This window comes from Camelus bactrianus, chromosome 20 (assembly GCF_048773025.1).
Source record: "Camelus bactrianus isolate YW-2024 breed Bactrian camel chromosome 20, ASM4877302v1, whole genome shotgun sequence".
Classification (NCBI taxonomy): Eukaryota; Metazoa; Chordata; class Mammalia; order Artiodactyla; family Camelidae; genus Camelus; species Camelus bactrianus.
The window spans coordinates 16,910,069-16,928,690 of NC_133558.1; the positions used below are offsets into that span (position 1 = coordinate 16,910,069).

Consider the following 18,622-nt stretch of genomic DNA (forward strand, 5'->3'; position numbering starts at 1 on the left):
CGCAAGGCTTTCTTGAGGGGAAAAAATGGTTACTGTTATCCACACGTAGGAAATAACTTAGGTTTTTGGTAAGAAATAATACAGTTGTCTGTAATAAATATGTATTACTGTCATAATCAGAAAATAGTATATAATTTTAATGAAAATGACTTTTATCATCAGAAAATATTACACAATTCTGATAAAAGTACTGCTTCTCCTTCTAGTCACCATAGTATGTAGAGTATGAATACAGTGAGTGAAACAAAAAATAATGTTTTCACCCTTCTTGTCCCGTCCTCCCCCCCCCCCCATCATCCCATTCATTCACCAATCTTTGTGTGCCTGTTCTGTGTTAAGACTTGTACTGGAGACACAGTGGTGAAGAAGAAAGAGGTTTTTTCCATGAAGAGAGCATCAAATAGTAGTAGAATAATTCAGGCAGGAGGAAGGAGGTGGCAGAACTGCATTTAATTCTCTGTGATGACATTTAACCATATGATCCCCAGGCAGGTCTTTCTGTCTACTCTTGCTTTTGAATCTCTGAAATGGAAATGATTCCTGCACTAGCTGCCTTCTAGGATAGTTCTCAGACTTGAAGTCAGAATGATAGAACACAGTAGGTGAGACTTCTGTAAAGATCATGACTGGTACTGTGCTCTCGTTGTTTTGATGAGTACTTTTTTGGGGCGAGGTAGAATGACTGATCTGCCATGCTAATTTCCCATTTTTTCCCCACATAATTCTTCCCCTATCCAGTTATTTCTCCATTTTATTATGAAAATTTCCAAACATACAGAGAAGTTGAAAGAATGTTCCAGTGAACACCCACCATCTTGTTTCTACCATTTATATTTTACTCTGTCACATATCTGTCCCTCTCTCTGTCATTATCCAGGGTTAATGAACTTGTATTCACAGAGAAAGACACATGGGAGGTATTATCTCTGGGAGATGGAGCCCTTCCTATCATGGTTCTGTCTGTCTTCCCGACAGTGGTAATGAAGGTAATAATGATGATGACATAGTATTGGCACAAGGTACTGCATTATTAACCCAAGTAATGTTCATAATGATGCTGGTACACAAGAGCTATAATTCATCTCCATCCTGTGGAAGAGGAAACTGAGGCCCAGAGAGAGGAAATGATCTGCCCCCAGTCACACAACTAGTAAAGGACAAATGAGGAATCTGGTTAGGCTAGGTTTAAAACATTTTTTAAATCAGTAGAATTAATGGGAAAAAATTGAGATAGCATTTATAATTACGAAAAGTAACTTCAGCATTTGTTTGAAGCTGCTAGTTGGCAGCTGCTGTGCCAAGAACTGGGGTCTTGTGGGTGATGAAGTCTTGGTCTCCCCGCGAGCCAATCTAATGGACAAAGCCACCATAGGTTGTTGGAAGGGTCAGTGTTTTATTATAAACAATGTTACTGGAATAGTTAGAAATGGAGGGTTTCAGTAGAGGAAATTTATATTATGTATCTAATTTTACTTCAAAGAAACCTGTACACATAAATAGTTGCTTTTTGGCAAGGTATTGGTGATAGGGTAAAGGATTCCAGCAAATGAACACTGCCTATTTGAAAGTGTCTTACTATTTACAGATTTATTATCTTTTGCCTTAGCAGAGGAAAATAATTTGGAGGAAGTGTAGCCAAGGATTATTTACTTTAATCATAAAACATATTCTGATTAATGGTATGGTAAAGCGTGTCTAATTACACTTCCCAAGGCCTCTTATCAGCAGAAAAAAATTATACCTTCAATATTTTTGCCTTATCTCTTTTTCTACATTTTGATTGAAATTTACCAGCACATCACAAAAAGTGCACATTAGAACCTCAACAGGGGCCATGAGCCCCGCGCAGGAGGCTCACATCAGTGTGAGTTGGTAGACACATTTCTCTGCAGTTGCTGCCCCTAAGCCCATTGCATTAAGAATACACACTGTTGTGGCAGGAATGGGGGGAGGAACTCATTACGGAGGGCGTACAGGATGTAGAAATAAAGGGCCACCATGACACCATTGATCAACATTGGTTGAATGACAGAGTAAAGAATTTTTATATCAAGAACAGAAGCATCCTCTGTGATAAACGTTTAGCACCACTGAAAACTGAGAAACTTCCTGATCCAGGCTCGTTGGCTTCTTTTGGTGGGATAGGGCTTTTTAATTAAATTAAAAAAAAAAAATCCAGGTTAAACCATTTTCAGTTGATCCTCTGTGGGACCATTCTTTGATCAATATCTCTGAATAAGATTGTTCACTGAAGGATGTCTCTTGTAGAAGATAAGAGGAGGGAGTTTGCAGTTGTGTTTTCATTTCTTTTTCCTGTTAAAGGATTTCAAGATGTATTTTTATTTATATAGAAGTAAATAATATTTTGAGAACCTCTTCCATGATCACTCCTATCTTGTTTGCTGTTTTGAATCAGTAATCTAGAGTGTTGCAAGTCATCCTTATTAGCATTCCTCTAAAGTTACTGCTTCAGATGAGAATTTTATATAGAGGATGGAGGAAGTAAGAAAATTGCAGTTTTCCTCGTGTTGAGGTAAGACATCTGCAAAGGTAGATGCAGCCCAGCAGGGTGATGCAGCCCCACTGTTTGTGCTGTCCTGGTGACTTGTTCTCCTAGACGGCTCCCTTGACCGCGGGGGTCCTTGTGACTTCCATATGTCACAAATTCTAAATATGATTCCGTGCCTTGCCCTCCTTCCAGAGTCTTTCCTGCGCTGTGGTTATTTCTTAACTGAAGGGTGACACTCCAGCTTTTTGTTATTTCAGATTCATCCCCTTCAGGGTGTACAGGCTTTTGGTGAAAAAACTGAGCAGATTTATTTTGACAGCACCGCCTGGAGGACTTGCCCCATTTCTTTCTAGGAAAAATTAAAATTGCTCTGCCTTTTTTTTTTTTTTTTTTAAAGAAACTGTCTCTTTCATAAAAGCCACAGCATTATAAACAACTTCACTGTAGGATTATAACATTGTTTTGAAAAATCCTCTCTTGGTCAGAGAACTACAGAACCAAAAGAAAGAGGTCTTCCAGGATGAGTGACCCACGTCCTTGCTTCCTAAAGCCCTGGGGGCAAAGGGCATCCAGGGAAATGAGTAAATATCATATCTTAGTCTTTAGGTGGGTTCACTAACTCACAGTAACTTAGTCTGGTTTTTTTGTTTGTTTCAACAGGAGGCTAAAGGAAGTTCTTCCTTAACCTAAAAGCATGGAATGATGGGGCCACAGGGTCCCTTAGAAGTGGTCTTGGTCATTCTCTGCAGAGATGAGGGAGTGAGTTCAGTGAGGCTCAGTGGCTCACCTGACATGGAATAGTTTGTGAATGACTTCCAGTCTGGTGTTTTCTTCACCCCGTGGAGCCATTTAGTTTAAGCTCTCCTGTCCCTAGCCGATGAATAGTTTCCATGTAAATAGCCCGCCCGTGAAGGAGCCTTCATTGGAGAAGTTGTCATTCAGCAGATACTTTTGGGGAAGTGGGAGACCCAGGTAAAGATGATTAAGGCCTGGTCCTGCCCTCAAGGAGCAAACAGTCCAGAAAAGGGTTTGCAGGCATGTTTACAGTCTTAAATTTCTTTCTAGCTTCCTCCCCACACCCCCCATTTATTGTTACCTTCACATCTCTGCAGAAACAAATGCCTGGTGGTTAAACTGTCACAGAAGGTGGGTTGCCACACTGTGGTGTGTGGTGTCTAAAGGGGGAACACAGGCTGACAGGCCAAAGTTCATCTCAAGAGAGCATCATCAAGTAAGTGGTCAGAACAGACATCTGAATGCTTTGGGGAAATGGCAGCAAACTGGGGGGCAAGCACTGAAAAGGAATGGGGCACGTTCTGAGTGTGGGTAGGGGTGAATGATGAGTCTAAAAATGCAGAAAGTAAGTGATGAAAGTTGCAGCTGGAACTGCCAGCCAACAAGGGTCATTTTTATGTGTACTTTTGCTGCTGGTTATCACAGAGGCATTGGTCACCACAGTACCCTGTGGAGGGGCCATTTTCAGACACCCCTGTGGTCCTCTGTCAAGGGCACAGCCTGGTGTTCACCGGGCCGCTCAGAGAAATGCTGCTGACCTGGGTAGAGGGTGGTTTGTTTCTCACTAGTGTTTTGGGGCTCGGCCATTATCTCTTTTCCACCTAATATTCTTAGGCCTTCTCTCACCTAGCTGTGGTTTCCCAGAGAATCCATAAAATTAGAAATCTTAATTTTAGGCACTTCACATTAGGCTGATACACTTGCTTTAAACATATATACACATTGGAAGTTAATTCAGGTTGATTTCCTTTTATTCGCGTAGCTGCGTGGAGGAGGGTTTGCGGAGAGATGTTAACACCTTTTCCTGGATGGTCAGTTAATGCCGGTTAGTGCCAGTTTGGATGACTTAATGTTGGGAGGAAAAGAATTCATTTTCTAAGCCATCAGGAAAGAGGTCACGTCTCTGAATATTGGGTTACTGCAGGGGAGGCATGGCTGGAGGGAGAGCTGCTTACAGATTTATGCACAAGACAATTATCATATTTTTTCTGATATGGGTGGAACTTTGCGTCTCTAATAGTGAGACCCAGTGATATTCATGACTAGGACCTGTTCTTCCAGGAGCTCTCCACTCAGGATAATTCATTTGTGCTCAGAATTCACAGCCACGACACGCCTCTTAAGTGACCCAGCGGCAAAGGAACATCTTGAATCATGAAAGCACACAAATAGAGAAATCACCATACGTTAAAATAATGCGTGTTCCCTCCTCCTCCAAAGGTCTCTTTACGTAGAAGTGAAGTGTCAGTAGTGTCCTTAATTGGAGTTAATCCTTTCCTTAATGGGAACTGCTTGTGATGATAGACTGGTGCATCTTTTAATTACTGGCGAGCCAGTTATTTAGTGGAAAGAGGCTGGTTTTTGAAAGCTTGACTTTAGGGAGGCTCATTTATGTGACAGTCACATGCAGAGGACACAGGCTTTGCCATAGTCAGGTTATTTGAGGGGAGATTTAGATCAGGCACGTGCCTCCTTTCTGCCAGACACTGTGCTAAGTGAGATGTGATGTAGACAAGCTCTTTGGGGTGCATATAAATTATTGCTTGACATGAGAAGGCTCTGAGGAGTAAATAAGGGAACCTGTGGTTCAAGCCCCCCAGCTTGGTTTGCGATGGTGATGAGAGCACTGAGAGTGGGAGACTCACCGCCAGGGGGCTGCTGGGTACATGGTGGAGACACTGATGAATGTGGGTTCCAATTCTAGCTCCTTTCAGTGTCATTGGGGCAAGTTAAATTAAACCTCTCTGAGTCTAGATTTCCTTGTCTGTAACACGAGGACTGGGGTAACTTCTGACAGGGTTAGATGTAATAAAAGTACTTCCCCGTTCCTGGCTTATAGCAGACTTCAAAAATATCTGCCTTCCTTTCTTCATCCCCACAGTTCATAAGAGGAAGAGTAGTTGTGTTGGGAGAAGGCATTATCTTTTTATAAGTATCTGAAGGATACTTTTGGATATTTACCTGAGTGGTCCGCAATGAAAGGACGGTGTTTGTGGTTAGACCAAGCCTGGGTTCCCTGCTTGTGCAGATGTAATGTGGACATCAGGGGCTGCCTGGCTACTGGGGCTTTTGCTCCATGTGCACCTGCTAACGAAGGATGCTGAGCTTCCTGTCTTCATGCCCTGCTGGGATGTGGATGTAAACCTGCCTGTGCATGAGAGAAGACCCTCAACAGTCTTGGTCCCTTTGACCAGGGATGCTGGTGGGAGACCTGAATGGCCACCTTCTATTGGGGATGGGAGTGTATTTGGTGACTGGGTGTGAGTCAGTTTTCTGAAAAAGGTTGAAAATTGGCAAGTTTTATAAAAACGTCGGAGGTATTAAAACCAGATCTCAAGCTTGTCCTCAAACATTCAGAAGATATACCAGGCTGACTTCTCATGAGTGGAAAACAAAAATTCTGTTAATTTACTAGGTTTGAAAATAACACCAGTGAATGTGTAGGGGTGGTTTGGATGGAACCTGTTCCTTCATGTGATCGTTAGAGAACTTGTAAACCAAATTATGCCTGGAAGACATTTTATTTCCAATTTCAGTTGCTTTATTGGTATGTTATGGGAATTAAAAAATTGCTTAGCGTGGCTTTCAGAGAGCTATTTTTACTTTTTGGACTGTGATTATTGTTGTTATTCTCATGAGACAGCTAATATTTATTGAATTGTTACTGTTGGCTAGGCTCTGTGCTGAGAAGCTTTTAGCACATCATCCCATTTGCTCTTCCCAACTTGCATGGGAAGTGGATACTGCATTGTATCTGTTTACAGGTGAGGATGTGAGGTGTAGGGAGATTAGATAATTTGCCCAAGACACGGCCAGTAAGCAGTAGAGCTGGCTCAGGCACATCCGACTTGAGAAACATGTCACATCACAATTCCTACAGAATTATGTTTGTAGGAATGGTCTGACATGCAGAACTCATGTGGTGTGTCTGTGTGACTTCCATTTCTGTTTTTATCTTCTATTCCTCCCTGTCTTTAGTTCTTCACTTTAAAGTCTACATGTAAATCATGTTAATTTAGCACAGTCTACAGTGAACTCACTTTAGCATTTTCTGTGAAAAGACCTCAAGCCTGTAAGCTGAAGTCCCTAGTCACTGGCTCTCCCTGTGCCCTGTCTGATGGCTTTAGGTTCTCTCTGTGTTAGACCAACATGCATCTTCTTGGAAGCTTTTCCTTCCTGTGTGTCTTTGGAAGAATTGGAATCAGTCTTCCTGCCATGAAGGTTTCTCAGGGAATCAAAAAGACATTTTAAGTATGGTGGAATTTTGACTCACCCCCTTTATTCTTAAATGCTTTACATAGATTATGTCCCTGCCCCTGGCTGTACTTAATGGTATTGGCCAATTTTTCCCCCCCCCAAGATTAAAATGGGGAATTTTTTTGACTCATATCTTGAAGCCCCTTTACAAACTTAAATCTGGGGAATTAAAACCAATCACTTATGAAGGAAGTGTGTTTTTCTCTAACAGTGGCTATCAGAGTGATAAGCAAAGTGATGCCAACACAGCTGTCAGCCTTCTGGGCAGGTAACCTGTAGTGAGCAGGACTGGCCTTACTTCTCGAGCATTTAAAATGCCATCACCACCCACATCTTCATTGTCATCTGGAAACATGTGTAAAGCCCCTGCCTATATATAGCATGTTGTATTATCACTAAGGTGGCAGAAGAGGCTGGGACTTTGGAATGTTTCTGCTCACTGAAAAAAAGCATCAGTCCAGACTTGCCCAGACTGCATTCTAAAGGACCAGGCTAACCAAGCCATCCTTAGCAGCCCCTTCTAAATTCCAAGAAGCATAAAGTCTAAGATTTGTGATATACATAGTTCTAATTTTATGCATTTTCTAGATACTGAATAATACTTTTGGCCCCATTTCTAATGTATTTGTACATTTATGCTTATTCAGTAGGAACTAACACATACTCGAACAATTTTGAATTATTTTAATGAATTCTTTTATCTTTGTTTTTATAACATTATTATGACTCAGTTCAGACTTAAGAATGTTATTCAGGGATGCAGTCACCAATTTTAATATCCTTCCTATGGGGGGAAATTATGTTATATATATTACATATATAATATAGTATATTATGTTGCATATATAATCATATATGTAATATATATGACATTACATTATATAATGTATTATATACATTATATGCATGTTATATATAATGTCATATATAATATATAAAATGTATGTAATATATTACATTGATTATTCTCTAATCCTATAGTTTCTAGAAACACACTGGAGTTAAAAAGTAAGGGTAGTCGACTTCTTTTAACTATTTATGGGAGACATAGGACCATATCAGTTACCTGTAACATAGGAACTCAGGCTTGCTTGCAAAATGAATAAAATTATGTTCTTTTGCAAGGATGACAGTATTCCTGGGATTTAGTATCCTCATTCTCAAAATGAAGGAATTGAACTGACAACTTCTCAGGTCAGCTCTAAACTGATTGAATTGCCCTGTTAATCTCTTGGGTCATACAATTTTGTGATATAACTGGGGTTAGCCTGAGTGTTTCAAAAGCCAGATTAATGAAAGCTCATTCTCCAGCTGTTGGGTTAGGAGATTATTCAAGAATGTTGCCCTGTCATTTGAAATCTGGTTCGCTCATGAGTAAGCCAGCATCATTATACTGAGGCCACATCCCTCATCGAGCCCCCGCCTGACCGCTGCATCCCCCTCACCGCCCAGTTGTGGAGCCAGCATCTTGTCTTAGGTGCACCGCTGAGGCACATGGAAGGTCTAAGACACAGGGCCCAAAGGGGGGGACACTGACACCTACCCTGTTCATCCCGACAGCATTTTCTAGACCCGTTCTCAGCTCGTTTGAATTTGGCAACCAAGGATCTACATGTAGTTTTTTTTTCAACTGACTTCCTTTTTTATATCTTCCTAATTTCTGATCCTTTCCAATAAAACTATAGACTTACTTTCTACAATGGGCTGCCTTTAATCTCCCTCTGCCTTGATTTTCCCAACTGAAAAATGGTGATACTAATATCAGCCCTTTTTATTCATTTGGGGAAGAAAAATGAGATAACTGATATCATAAAGTACTTTGAATTTAGAGCAGGAGGGTAGTTCAACTATAATAAGAATCTTCTATCTTTATTTTTATGTGACATTTAAAATGTTAGCATTTAATACTCATCAGGGAGGGAAATCACATTTTGAATGTCATCGGTAGACTGATGGCCGAGAAGATGTTAGAGTTGTCTGCAAAAACTAAGAAAGTGTGTTTAAAACCAAGCTATCTAGTGTTTCTTTTCAAATAGGAGAATTCGATGGTAACTGAAGGGTGTAATAAAAAAAATGAGAATCTATACTTTTACAGATATATTTTATATATATCTGTTTGACTCAATTTCAATAAGAAAAAGTATAATGTATAGTTTGGGAATGGTTTTGCTGTGTGGTGATCTGTATGGTTCAGTGTAGTGGCTACTAGCCAGAAATAGCTATTTGAATTAAAATTAATTCAAATTAAATATTGTTAAAATTTTAGGTACTGAGTCACTTAAGTCACATTTTAAGTGCTCAGTAGCCACATGTGGCTGGTGGCTACTGTATGGTAAGTCCAGATACAGAACATTTCTGGAAGGTTCTGTGGCACAGTACTGCTCTAGAGGAACTGAAAAAAGGCACAGGAAAATTCCCCTTCCCTTCTTCCCCATAGTTGCTTTTCTAGAATTCAAATAAAATCGCTGGCTTTGTATTATTATATTTTAAATGTACATGGGAAATTATTAAAGGAAGCCAAAGGTGTTTGGACCAATCCAGTAGTCACTCTATCATGTACTGTCTTGAATTGTTATGTAATTATTTCATGGGTACAAGCCAAACTGTTACCTTTAGCAAAGTAATTAATCTCTTGTAATCCAAATTCACTCCAGCCACAAGTCCATTTGTGCTCCATCATCAAAGTGTATCCTGAATCTGGACACATCTCACTGCTCCCTCTAACCACTCTGGTCCCAACCGTCATCATCTTTCTCGCAGATCACTGCAGTTTTGCCTCCCGGCTGGGTTCCCTGTTTTAACCCCCTTGCCCTCTCACCCACCTTCCAGTCTGTTCTCAACATGATGGTCAGAGAGATCATTTTAAATGTCAGGTCACATCACTCCTGTGCTCAAAATCCCCGGGTGGCAGATCTCTCAGCCCCCACTGACCGCACCCACGCCTACTCTCCCCAGGTCACGTGAGCTCCTCTTTACCCTTCAGTTACCTCAGGCATATTCTCATCTCCGGAATATGCTGTTTGCCTTTGCTGTTTCCTCTGCCTGGACCACTCTTGTCTAAGATGAGAATGAGATGGCTCATTCTTTCACTTCTTTTAGACCTTTTTCAACATGACTTCATAATGAGGTCTCACCAGACTAAAAATGTCACCTACCCCTCTCCCCTCCCCCACCCACCCACAGCAATCACTGTTTTCTTTCCCTGCGATGTTTTTCTCCGTAATATTTATCACCATCTGGCATACCTCATTTTTACTTATTTATTTGTATATAGTCTCTCTCCTCCCAGTAGAAGAGAAGCTGCTTGAAGGCACAGCTTAATATCTTTTTATCCTTAGTGTCCAGCCCAAGGAGCACGTTCAATACTTGCTTAATAAATAAATGAATAACTCAAATATTTAATGACAATTATGATGAATAATACAAAAGAATAGCACAGGATGAGTTCACTGAAAAGAGAATTACACGATTTGGGAACCAGAGTGCTAATCTAACGGAATTCCTTTTAGCACAAGATGGAGAAACACAAAGACACATTTTCTGGTATAACCCTTCCTCCACACCCTTTCCTCTCTAAGATTACTCTGGCTTCAGCCTCTGCTTTCCGCTGGCTCTGCAAGGGGCCCCCACTCCTCTCCTTCCCACTCTTGAGGGACCACGTAGAGGAGAGTTTGAGCCAGGGCTCCCGGGGTTGTATGTGGACAACTTCAAAAAGAAAAAGAACTTGGGGCTCCAGTCTTGGCTGATCCTTCTGTAGACCAGCCAGTCCTTTGCTCTCCTGCCACTCAAAGAAGTCAGAAGAGGGATCCTGCTGGTTTTGCAGCTGGGCTGCACAGGTATGTGTGTTTGTCATGAGGGAGCGGGGTCCGTGGGTGAAGGGGCCAACCACAGGTGGCTGCCTTGGAAGGAGAGGCAATGAGCTACAGAAATAGAAATATGGAAATAGGCAGAGAGTTCCTGTCCTGTGCTAAGAAGTGGTTGATGCCAGACTGGGGCACCCCGCCTGTTTCTGGCATAGCTGGGAAGAGGGGAAAGCTTGGGAGTGATTGGGAGCAAAAAAAAAAATGAGGGGGATCACTTACAGTTTGCTGGTTCCCACTGAGGCAGGGAGGAGGCACCACCACGGAGAGAGCCAGTTGCTAATTTCTACATTAAAGGGCGGAGCAGAAGCAGTGTTTGTCTCTAGAGGATGTCAGCTTTTTCACTTCCTCCCATGTGCAAAGGCTGGGTTTGGCTTCGAAAGCTCTGCCCCTGTTTCACTTTATCTTGAAACTTTGAGCCACTTGGGACAGTGCTCAGGTGGGGTTCTCTGAGTAGATGAGTGATATTTCTATGTTCCCTGAGCAAAACACTTCTCCAAATAGCAAATCGCATTTATCTGAAGCGTCAAGAAAGAAAAATACGGTCTATTTTGAAAAAATAGGCTTCCTCTCTGGAACTTCCTTTCACTGTGCTCTGGTTGTTAAAGATATATTTCCTTCTGATTAAATGGTCTATTAATTGTCACTAAAATAACATGATTTTTTCCCTATGTTTTGCATGAAGTCTCTCCCATCATTACCCTGACCCACCCTCGGTGAATTGTTTAGCTTTGTGGATTTAACTCTGTTGGCACAATTGGGGGGAAAAAAGTCAAGGTCTAGAAAGCCATGGGATGTCTGAAATAATTTCATAGAGTGAATTTTGCTTCCCTTGCATCCGTTGCTAGAAATGACATTCCCAGCCGGTGGGAGCTGCAGAAGACTAGCCTTTCTGTGCTAAATTGGTGAGTCAAGTTCTGTGAACACAGTAGGCAAAAAGCAGGGATGTCAGTGTTTGGCATTTCTACACCTTTCCTCTGGAAGGGCTATCTTTTTCTTGTTTTATTTCTCTTTGTTTTGGTAGGTGAGTTGGGGATTAGCTAGTAGATCTGTTTGAACTGGGTCAAGGTGAGCTGCAAACAACAAATTTTCAGGTACTTTCCTGATAGGATATGACTATTAAATAGGAAGGATGCGTCAATTATGTGGTAGGCGTCAGGAATAAACAGACAGCACTGAATTTTTATAATTGGATTCAGACTGAACTCAAGTTTTCACAACTGGAAAGGGGGTGAGGGAGAGCAGGGAACTTTGACTAGGACAGATTTGGTCCCTGCTCCCAGACACCTGACAGTCTGGTGGGGCTGGTGGAGCTAAATATGTATTTCCACCCATCATTAAAATTGTGATAGGTATTACTAAGGAAATGTGCAAGTATTGTGGGAAAATACAACCAGGAGATCTGCTCTAGTCTGGACCTTCTTTGGGAAGTTCTTTAGTTTGGGATCTGAAGGGTCAGTGGGTGTGAACCTGGGGAAGGTAAAGAAAGGAGGGGAGGGGAGAGCAGTTGAAGCAGAGGGTGGGGCAGGAGCCCACCCCTGGGGAGGACCAACAGGAGGCCAGCATGGCTAGACCTGGAGGGGTTGGGGGATGGGGAGGAGAGGGAGTGAAATGAGGCAGGCTCCAGTATAGTCCTGTGGAGCCACTGAAGAGCTTAAGCAGAGAAGCGATTAGATAACATGGGTTTTTTGAAGATCACATCAAGATCATCCTACATAGGCAGTTGATTGGTGAGGCAAGAGTGGTTCTGTTAGGAGGCTATTGCAAATGATATGGGAGCAAGATGATGGTGGCTTGGGATGGTGGCTTTGCAGTGGAGTTGGAGAGACATGAATGGTTTTAAGAACTATTTAGATTACATTGAACTTGGCGAATGACTGAGAGAGGGAGTGGAATTGACAATCCTTAGATTTCTGGCGAGAGAAACTGGATAGATAGCGGTGCTCATTACCTAGCTCAAACTCTAGGAGGAGGAGCAGATTCTGGAAGAAAGATCACATGCTGAGTTTTAGGAAGAGACATTCAAGTGGAGTTAGGTCAATAGATCTGATGATCCAAGAGAGGTCTGGGCTGCACATAAACCTGGGAGTCATCTGGGATCCATTGAAGTCATGGGAGAGAATGGAAGGTAACAGGGAATGGGAAATGGAGGGGGTTGGAAAACCCGAGGAAGAGAATTCCCAGCATGAAAGGCTGTGTCAATGAGAAGGAGAGATCTAGTTCAGCTAGATCTAATTCAGCTGTGCCCAGTGCTAAGGAGAAATCTAGTTAGGAAATGCTGAAAACTGTCTGCTGGACTTAGCAACAAAGAGGTGATTGGGACCTCAGCAGAGTTGTGGGGGCAGAATAGTGAACAGTAGAGTGAATTAGAGGCAGAAAAATGAAGACATCTATTGCAGATCCTTTTTTGAGAAGTTGGGCTCAGAGGAAGGAGGGAGTTAGATGGAGCTGCAAGAGGGGTGTAAGAATCCAGGAGACAGAGATCTTGGTACCTCTATATTTGGACATTTAGATATGGAAGGGAGAAGGCAGAGTCGGTCACTTAAAGTTCTTGCATAGGTGGGCGGGATATAACCCAGAGCCCAGGTGAGGGGATGGGCATTTCACCTCCAGCACATCAGAGGGAGAGGAGGAAGAGAGGACAGGTGTAGCCGCAGGGGCAGGTGGGTGTGGAGGGTTGGGGCGGGATGGCCACCGATACCATTCTGATTTTATGTACTCCGGGGGAGTAGGAGCGAGGTCATCTTCCCAGATGAAGGGAGCAGAATCAGCTTGTGGGTTAGATCCATTCTCCAGCTGCGCTTGGCAGCCACCGCTGCAAGCCTGGAATAGGCAGATGCTGGGTGGGGCAGTTCATCCAGGGCTGAGGTTTTTCTTTGTGGGTGTAATGAAAGGACAAGGAACACACAGGCTGAAGGTATTAAGAGGGGAGGAATGATTTCAGTGGGGTTTTAGTGGGATGAAGATAGGCTGGTAGGATGTACAATGGTCAGTGACCTGGGAGTGTCAGGGGGCAAGAAATAGAGTGGTGAGCGCAGCTGAGGAGAGAAAAAGATCCAAGTGCTTCGCTGACTATAGTGTGTATATAAGTCATGTTGGGGATCTTATTAAACTGCAGATGCTGATGCAGTCAGTCTGGGAGTAGGGTCTCAGATTCTGCATTTCAAACAAGCTCCTAAGTGATGCCAGCCCCTCTGGCCCATGGATCACACTTCAGGAGAAATTAGAAAGTTGTGGTCAGAGAGTGGGATGATGAATTAGAAATCCTAGGGCTGGTACAGTTTTAAGCAGTAGATAACACGACCCAGGGAATGACTAAGTGGAACGTAAGATCAAAGAATGAGAAGGCCACCTGATCACCGAGTCTCTCTGGATGCATGACAATGATACTAACACTTTCTGTTGGCAGTACTGTTCTAAGTACCTTGTGTGTGTTTTGTGGTTCAATCATCACAACTCCCATTGAGGTATGTATGATGATCCTTGATGTCACAGATGAGGAAAGTGAGACCTAGAGAGGCCTTTCCTCAGATCACCCACGCTTGTGAGTGGTGGAGTCAGGATTCAAACTGGGGCAGTCAAACTGCAGTACTTCCCCAGAGTCAGTGCCCTTATGTGAATGGATGCATTACTGACCTCTGATGACAGAATTTGGAGTGAGGGGGTGTACGGAGATTTTTAGCCAGGTGTTAGCATCATCAGTGAATGAAGTCAAGGGAATAAAGTCTAGGAGAGTGCTAGGGTTTTTACAAGTTAACCCGTTTAATCCTCACAGCTGTCAAACAGAGCTTAGGCCATTCCCATTTTACAGGTAAGAAAAATAAGACTCAGAAAGATGACGTGATTGTTAGGTGGGGAATTGGCAAGTGAATTCAAATGGGCCTGAGTCCAAAGCCTGTTCTTCCTCTATATCAGGTTTCACTACATCACCACCCAGAAATGGAAATTCTCTCTGTTTTCTCAGATGGGCTATAGTTACCATGGGAATAATCTCCCCCTGCACTGACTCAAGCAACATCCTGGAGATGATGTGTTGTGAACGAAGCTGAGCCCAGGAGACAGGGCATCTGGGCTTGGCTCTGTTCCTAACTAGCGGGTTTGCACACATCTCTGCAGGTCTCAGTATTTTTATCTCCACAGCTCACTTTCAGAGCTATATTCTGTTAAGCATGAGGTCAGTTACAGTGACTCCTTTTATATTAATGTCTGCGATAGGCTTAGCACGTGGTAGGTTATCTCTAATCCTTACACAAGGATAAACATTCTCCAAATTAGAGGTGAGGACACTGCAGCCTGGAGTTTTAGCGGCACTGCCTACTACCTCTCTCTCACAAAATGGCAAAGCTGGGATTTCTCCTGAGGTTTGTGGACTCCAAAGCGCATGCTCTTGCCATCTACCGTGCTGTCTCAGCCTCGCCCATAGCCTCGTTGCGGATCATAGTTACAGATGCAAATGGTACCGTAAGCCAGCTTTTATCCAATTTTTAAAACCTGGACTCAGAGAAGAAATCTGTTTTATATTGATTTTGAGAAGCACTCCCCTCCCAAGGTGTGTACACAAGTGCGCGCGCGCACACACACACACACACACACACACGTGCACACTGATATCTCTGAAACAAAAGTTTTATGAAATAGTTCTTATAGTTTCTACTTCCAGTGCAGTTGATTTTCTTTTCACTTCCCATTCAGTGTCGTCTGTTCCATTAACATGCTTGTTAAACTCTACCGAATTGATTGAACCACCCACCAAGGGGCTGCCGCCCTCACTTTGAGAATTACTTGCATACCAAGATTTCTTGATGTAATCACTCTAAATCTTTTTTCTCCTTCTCTCCCTATTCCTCATCGTGGAATTTAATGAAGCCTATCTCTCAATCTGATTATTTATGTAACAATATTAAGTCTACATCAACCCCTTCTACTGTAGGCCACCCACACTTTGGCAGAGTGGAAGAATATTTCATAAATTTGCTCTGAGAGAAGGAAAGAAAATGTGCACTTTTTTCATTCAATAAAAATGCTAATAGAGCAGAAGGTGAAGAATAAGGAAGTGACACTTGTGCCTTCTTGGCTGGAAGAGATGGGGAGGCAGGGCCCGGAAACATGGGCTGACACTTCACAGTGGTGTAGGTTGGGGAGGGACTGCAGCATTAGAATGTGAGTAAAAGACGAGTGAAACTTACTTCGTGTTCCAACTCTGCTGTGCAGCCAGTTGTGAACTACGATTACTATTGAACCTGTCCAAGGACACGCGTTTATTGGACTCCTTTATGTGCCAGGTCTTGTTCTGAGTACCTCACATACGTTCTCTCAGAAGATGTGTCTCCATGTTTTTACAGGTGAGGAGACTAAGGCACAGAGAGGCTGAGTAACCAGCCCAAGGTCACATATCCAGTAGTGAGTGGTCTAGTGGGGATTCATGCCCAGGCTCTCTGCCTCTGGAGCCAGTGTTCTTTGACATTGAGCCATAACTGTCACATGTCTTTCCTTCAAGTAATTCTAGGTGGTCTTTATTGGTTGCCTCACCCAGGATGGGGTTCTCGCCCTTGGATTTTGAATCTCGAGAGGGTCACATGTGGAAGAAAAGTGATTGGAGTCCATTCACTCCATAGGGGCAGCCAGAAGGGACTTCCCACTAGTTCTTGCACCTCAAATCTGCAGAGTTGATTTGGTTTCTGTCCCTCTTGAGCCCTGTTTTTAAATTAAAGATTTTGTTTAATTGAGAGGCTACCCATTTCCTTTAAATAAATTTATTTGTGCTTAAAATTCCATTGTTTGGGGAAAAAAAGCAAGCCTTGATAAATGCAGACAATTGTTTGGTCTGTTTCCTCATCTACAAACTAAAGGAATTGGATACGCCCATCTGCAGATCCCTCTTCACCCTGTGATTTTTCACTAGAATTGGGTTCTAGTGAATCATAACGTATTCAGGAAGAGATAGGCTGTCCTTGTGTTAGGGAAGCAGAAGTTTTGTTAATTAACTGGGTTAACTTGACCATTACATTCATGTTGTATGTTTTCTGTACTCTTTGTATGACTGTGATTCTGCTGTTGGTGAGTTCATTTAAAACATAAATATGACAGTGATGACTAGCAGAGGTCCTTTCCCAAGCGTGTTACATACAGACCTGTGGGACTCCAATACTGAGAGGTCTGGGCGGAAACTGCCACACACGAGTGCCTTAATGTGACCTTCCTGGACCACGTGGGACTGGCACTGGGTAATGGGCTCATCCTTACTCTTAGCTTAAGAGGCGGCCCTATTCTAGGGATGGTGGGAACACCATTATTCTGCCTTTAAAAATACGTCATTATAGTAGAATCGATGTGACCAATTCCAGAATTTTATATCAGCCAGTGCTTTGAAAAGAAGATCTGAAAGGTGAGTGACATAAAGAAGAATTGATGTTGTTTTGAAGTAGCCACATGCTCATCGGTGGGGAAGAATTATGTGTTTGTTTTCTTGCATGCTTTGATAAAGCCTTACAACTTAACAATAAAGGGACTGAGGACAGAATGAAGCGATTGTGTCTGACAAGCTGTAGGTAAACATTCCATTTCTGCATAATGGCATAAATAACCAGGCGGAAAGAAATGGATTTGCACAGGTGTTAGAGTACAAAGGCTTCCCCGAAACTAGACATCTAAAGAGAAAACGGAACTCCAGTGGCTTACTCGCCTCCACCCCCACCACCCCTAGTGAGGGAGCATCTGTCCTTCCAGTGAGCAGGGACCCAAGAAGGAATTAATTCCTCTCAGCAAATATTTACTGGTGGGTGGGGGGTATACAACTCAGTGGTAGAGTGCATGCTTAGCATGCATGAGGTCCTGGGTTCAATCCCCAGTACCTCCATTAAAAAGAAAAAAATAAACAAACCTAATTACCTTCCCCCCACCAAAAAAAAATTTGCTGGTGGCTTACCATTCCTGGCAGTCCACACACAGCAAAGAGTTTTGAGGTCTTAGAACTGAGACAGTCCCACAGTAGGCCTAAGTCATGACCGAGGGTGTAGGAAGTTAGAAACCTGCTCCAACCCCCTTATTTTAGACTTGGCTGAATTCAGTTCCACAGAGATAGTACCTTGTTCAGAGTTTGGTCACTTGGCAATCTTGGGGCCCAACCAGGGCTAAATCTAGTAACTCTCTTATTAGTTTAGTCCTATTATGAACATGTATGGTTTTATTACAATATTGAAATATAAATAATAACAGACACTGGCACTTTCCATTTGCTGGCACTCTTTTAAGCACTTCCCGTCTGTCCATTTATTTACACACATTGAGTCATTTAACCCACAGAACTCCATGAGGTGCACCTTGTGGCTCCCATTTTACAGAAGATGAAATTGAACCCCTGAGGTTGCCCAAGTCACACAGACAGTAAATGGTGAAGCTTAGATCGAAGCCCAGGCAACCTGACCCCAGAGTTTGTTCTCTAAACCGCTCCACCAGGTCAGCAAACTTTTCCTGTAAAGGATCAGATAGTAACTATTTTAGGCTTTGTGAGCTGTAAAAATCTCTGTTGCATCTACTCAACGCTGCCTTTGTAGTGTGAGCAGCCAGAGACAGTCTGTTAAACAAATGTGTGCGGCTGTGTCCCAATAAAACTTTATTTGTAAAAAACAGGTGGGGGTGGGATTTGTAGTTTTCAGATCCTGCACTGGACTGTGCTGCCTAGTCAGAGCACAGTTAAATCAGTGACAGTAGGAGAGAGATGGATGCCTGGCAAGTATGATGGACCAGTTCTGTAAGAGATTTGAGGCCAGAAATTGGACTAAAATGATGCTTTGTTTTGTATTCCTTTTGGGTGCAGTGTCCTGCTTTGGCCAGAGAGGGTGATGGTTGTCAGAGCAGTGTGCTGTGGGGTGTTACGAGGCTCAGGGCCAGAAGAGACTTTTTATTCTTCCTCAACTTTGTGGGTAACCTTGCCAAGTCCCTTAGCATCTGTCACTCATAACTCTCCACAGTGGTGGTAACT

General features: G+C 42.8%; 2 protein-coding genes across 7 annotated transcripts in view; one reads left to right on the plus strand and one right to left on the minus strand.

Moving 5' to 3' along the window:
* LOC105084186 (cytidine monophosphate-N-acetylneuraminic acid hydroxylase) overlaps window positions 1-11,323 on the minus strand; it is a 216,769-nt gene extending 205,446 nt beyond the window's left edge. For 2 of the 3 annotated variants that reach the window (XM_045509555.2, XM_074348187.1), the window contains exon 1: window positions 10,864-11,323. The gene's annotated coding sequence lies outside the window, so the exon portion shown is untranslated. The remainder of the gene's footprint in view (window positions 1-10,863) is intronic. The other variant, XM_074348191.1, reaches the window with a different exon arrangement.
* The window catches only part of CARMIL1 (capping protein regulator and myosin 1 linker 1), a 280,855-nt gene that overhangs the window by 88,430 nt on the left and 173,803 nt on the right, over window positions 1-18,622 (plus strand). The window contains exon 1 of one of the 4 annotated variants that reach the window (XM_010974230.3): window positions 10,411-10,617. The exons of the other annotated variants lie outside the window; for them this stretch is intronic. The gene's annotated coding sequence lies outside the window, so the exon portion shown is untranslated. Of the gene's footprint in view, window positions 1-10,410; window positions 10,618-18,622 lie in introns of those variants that run through there. 4 annotated transcript variants of the gene reach the window in all.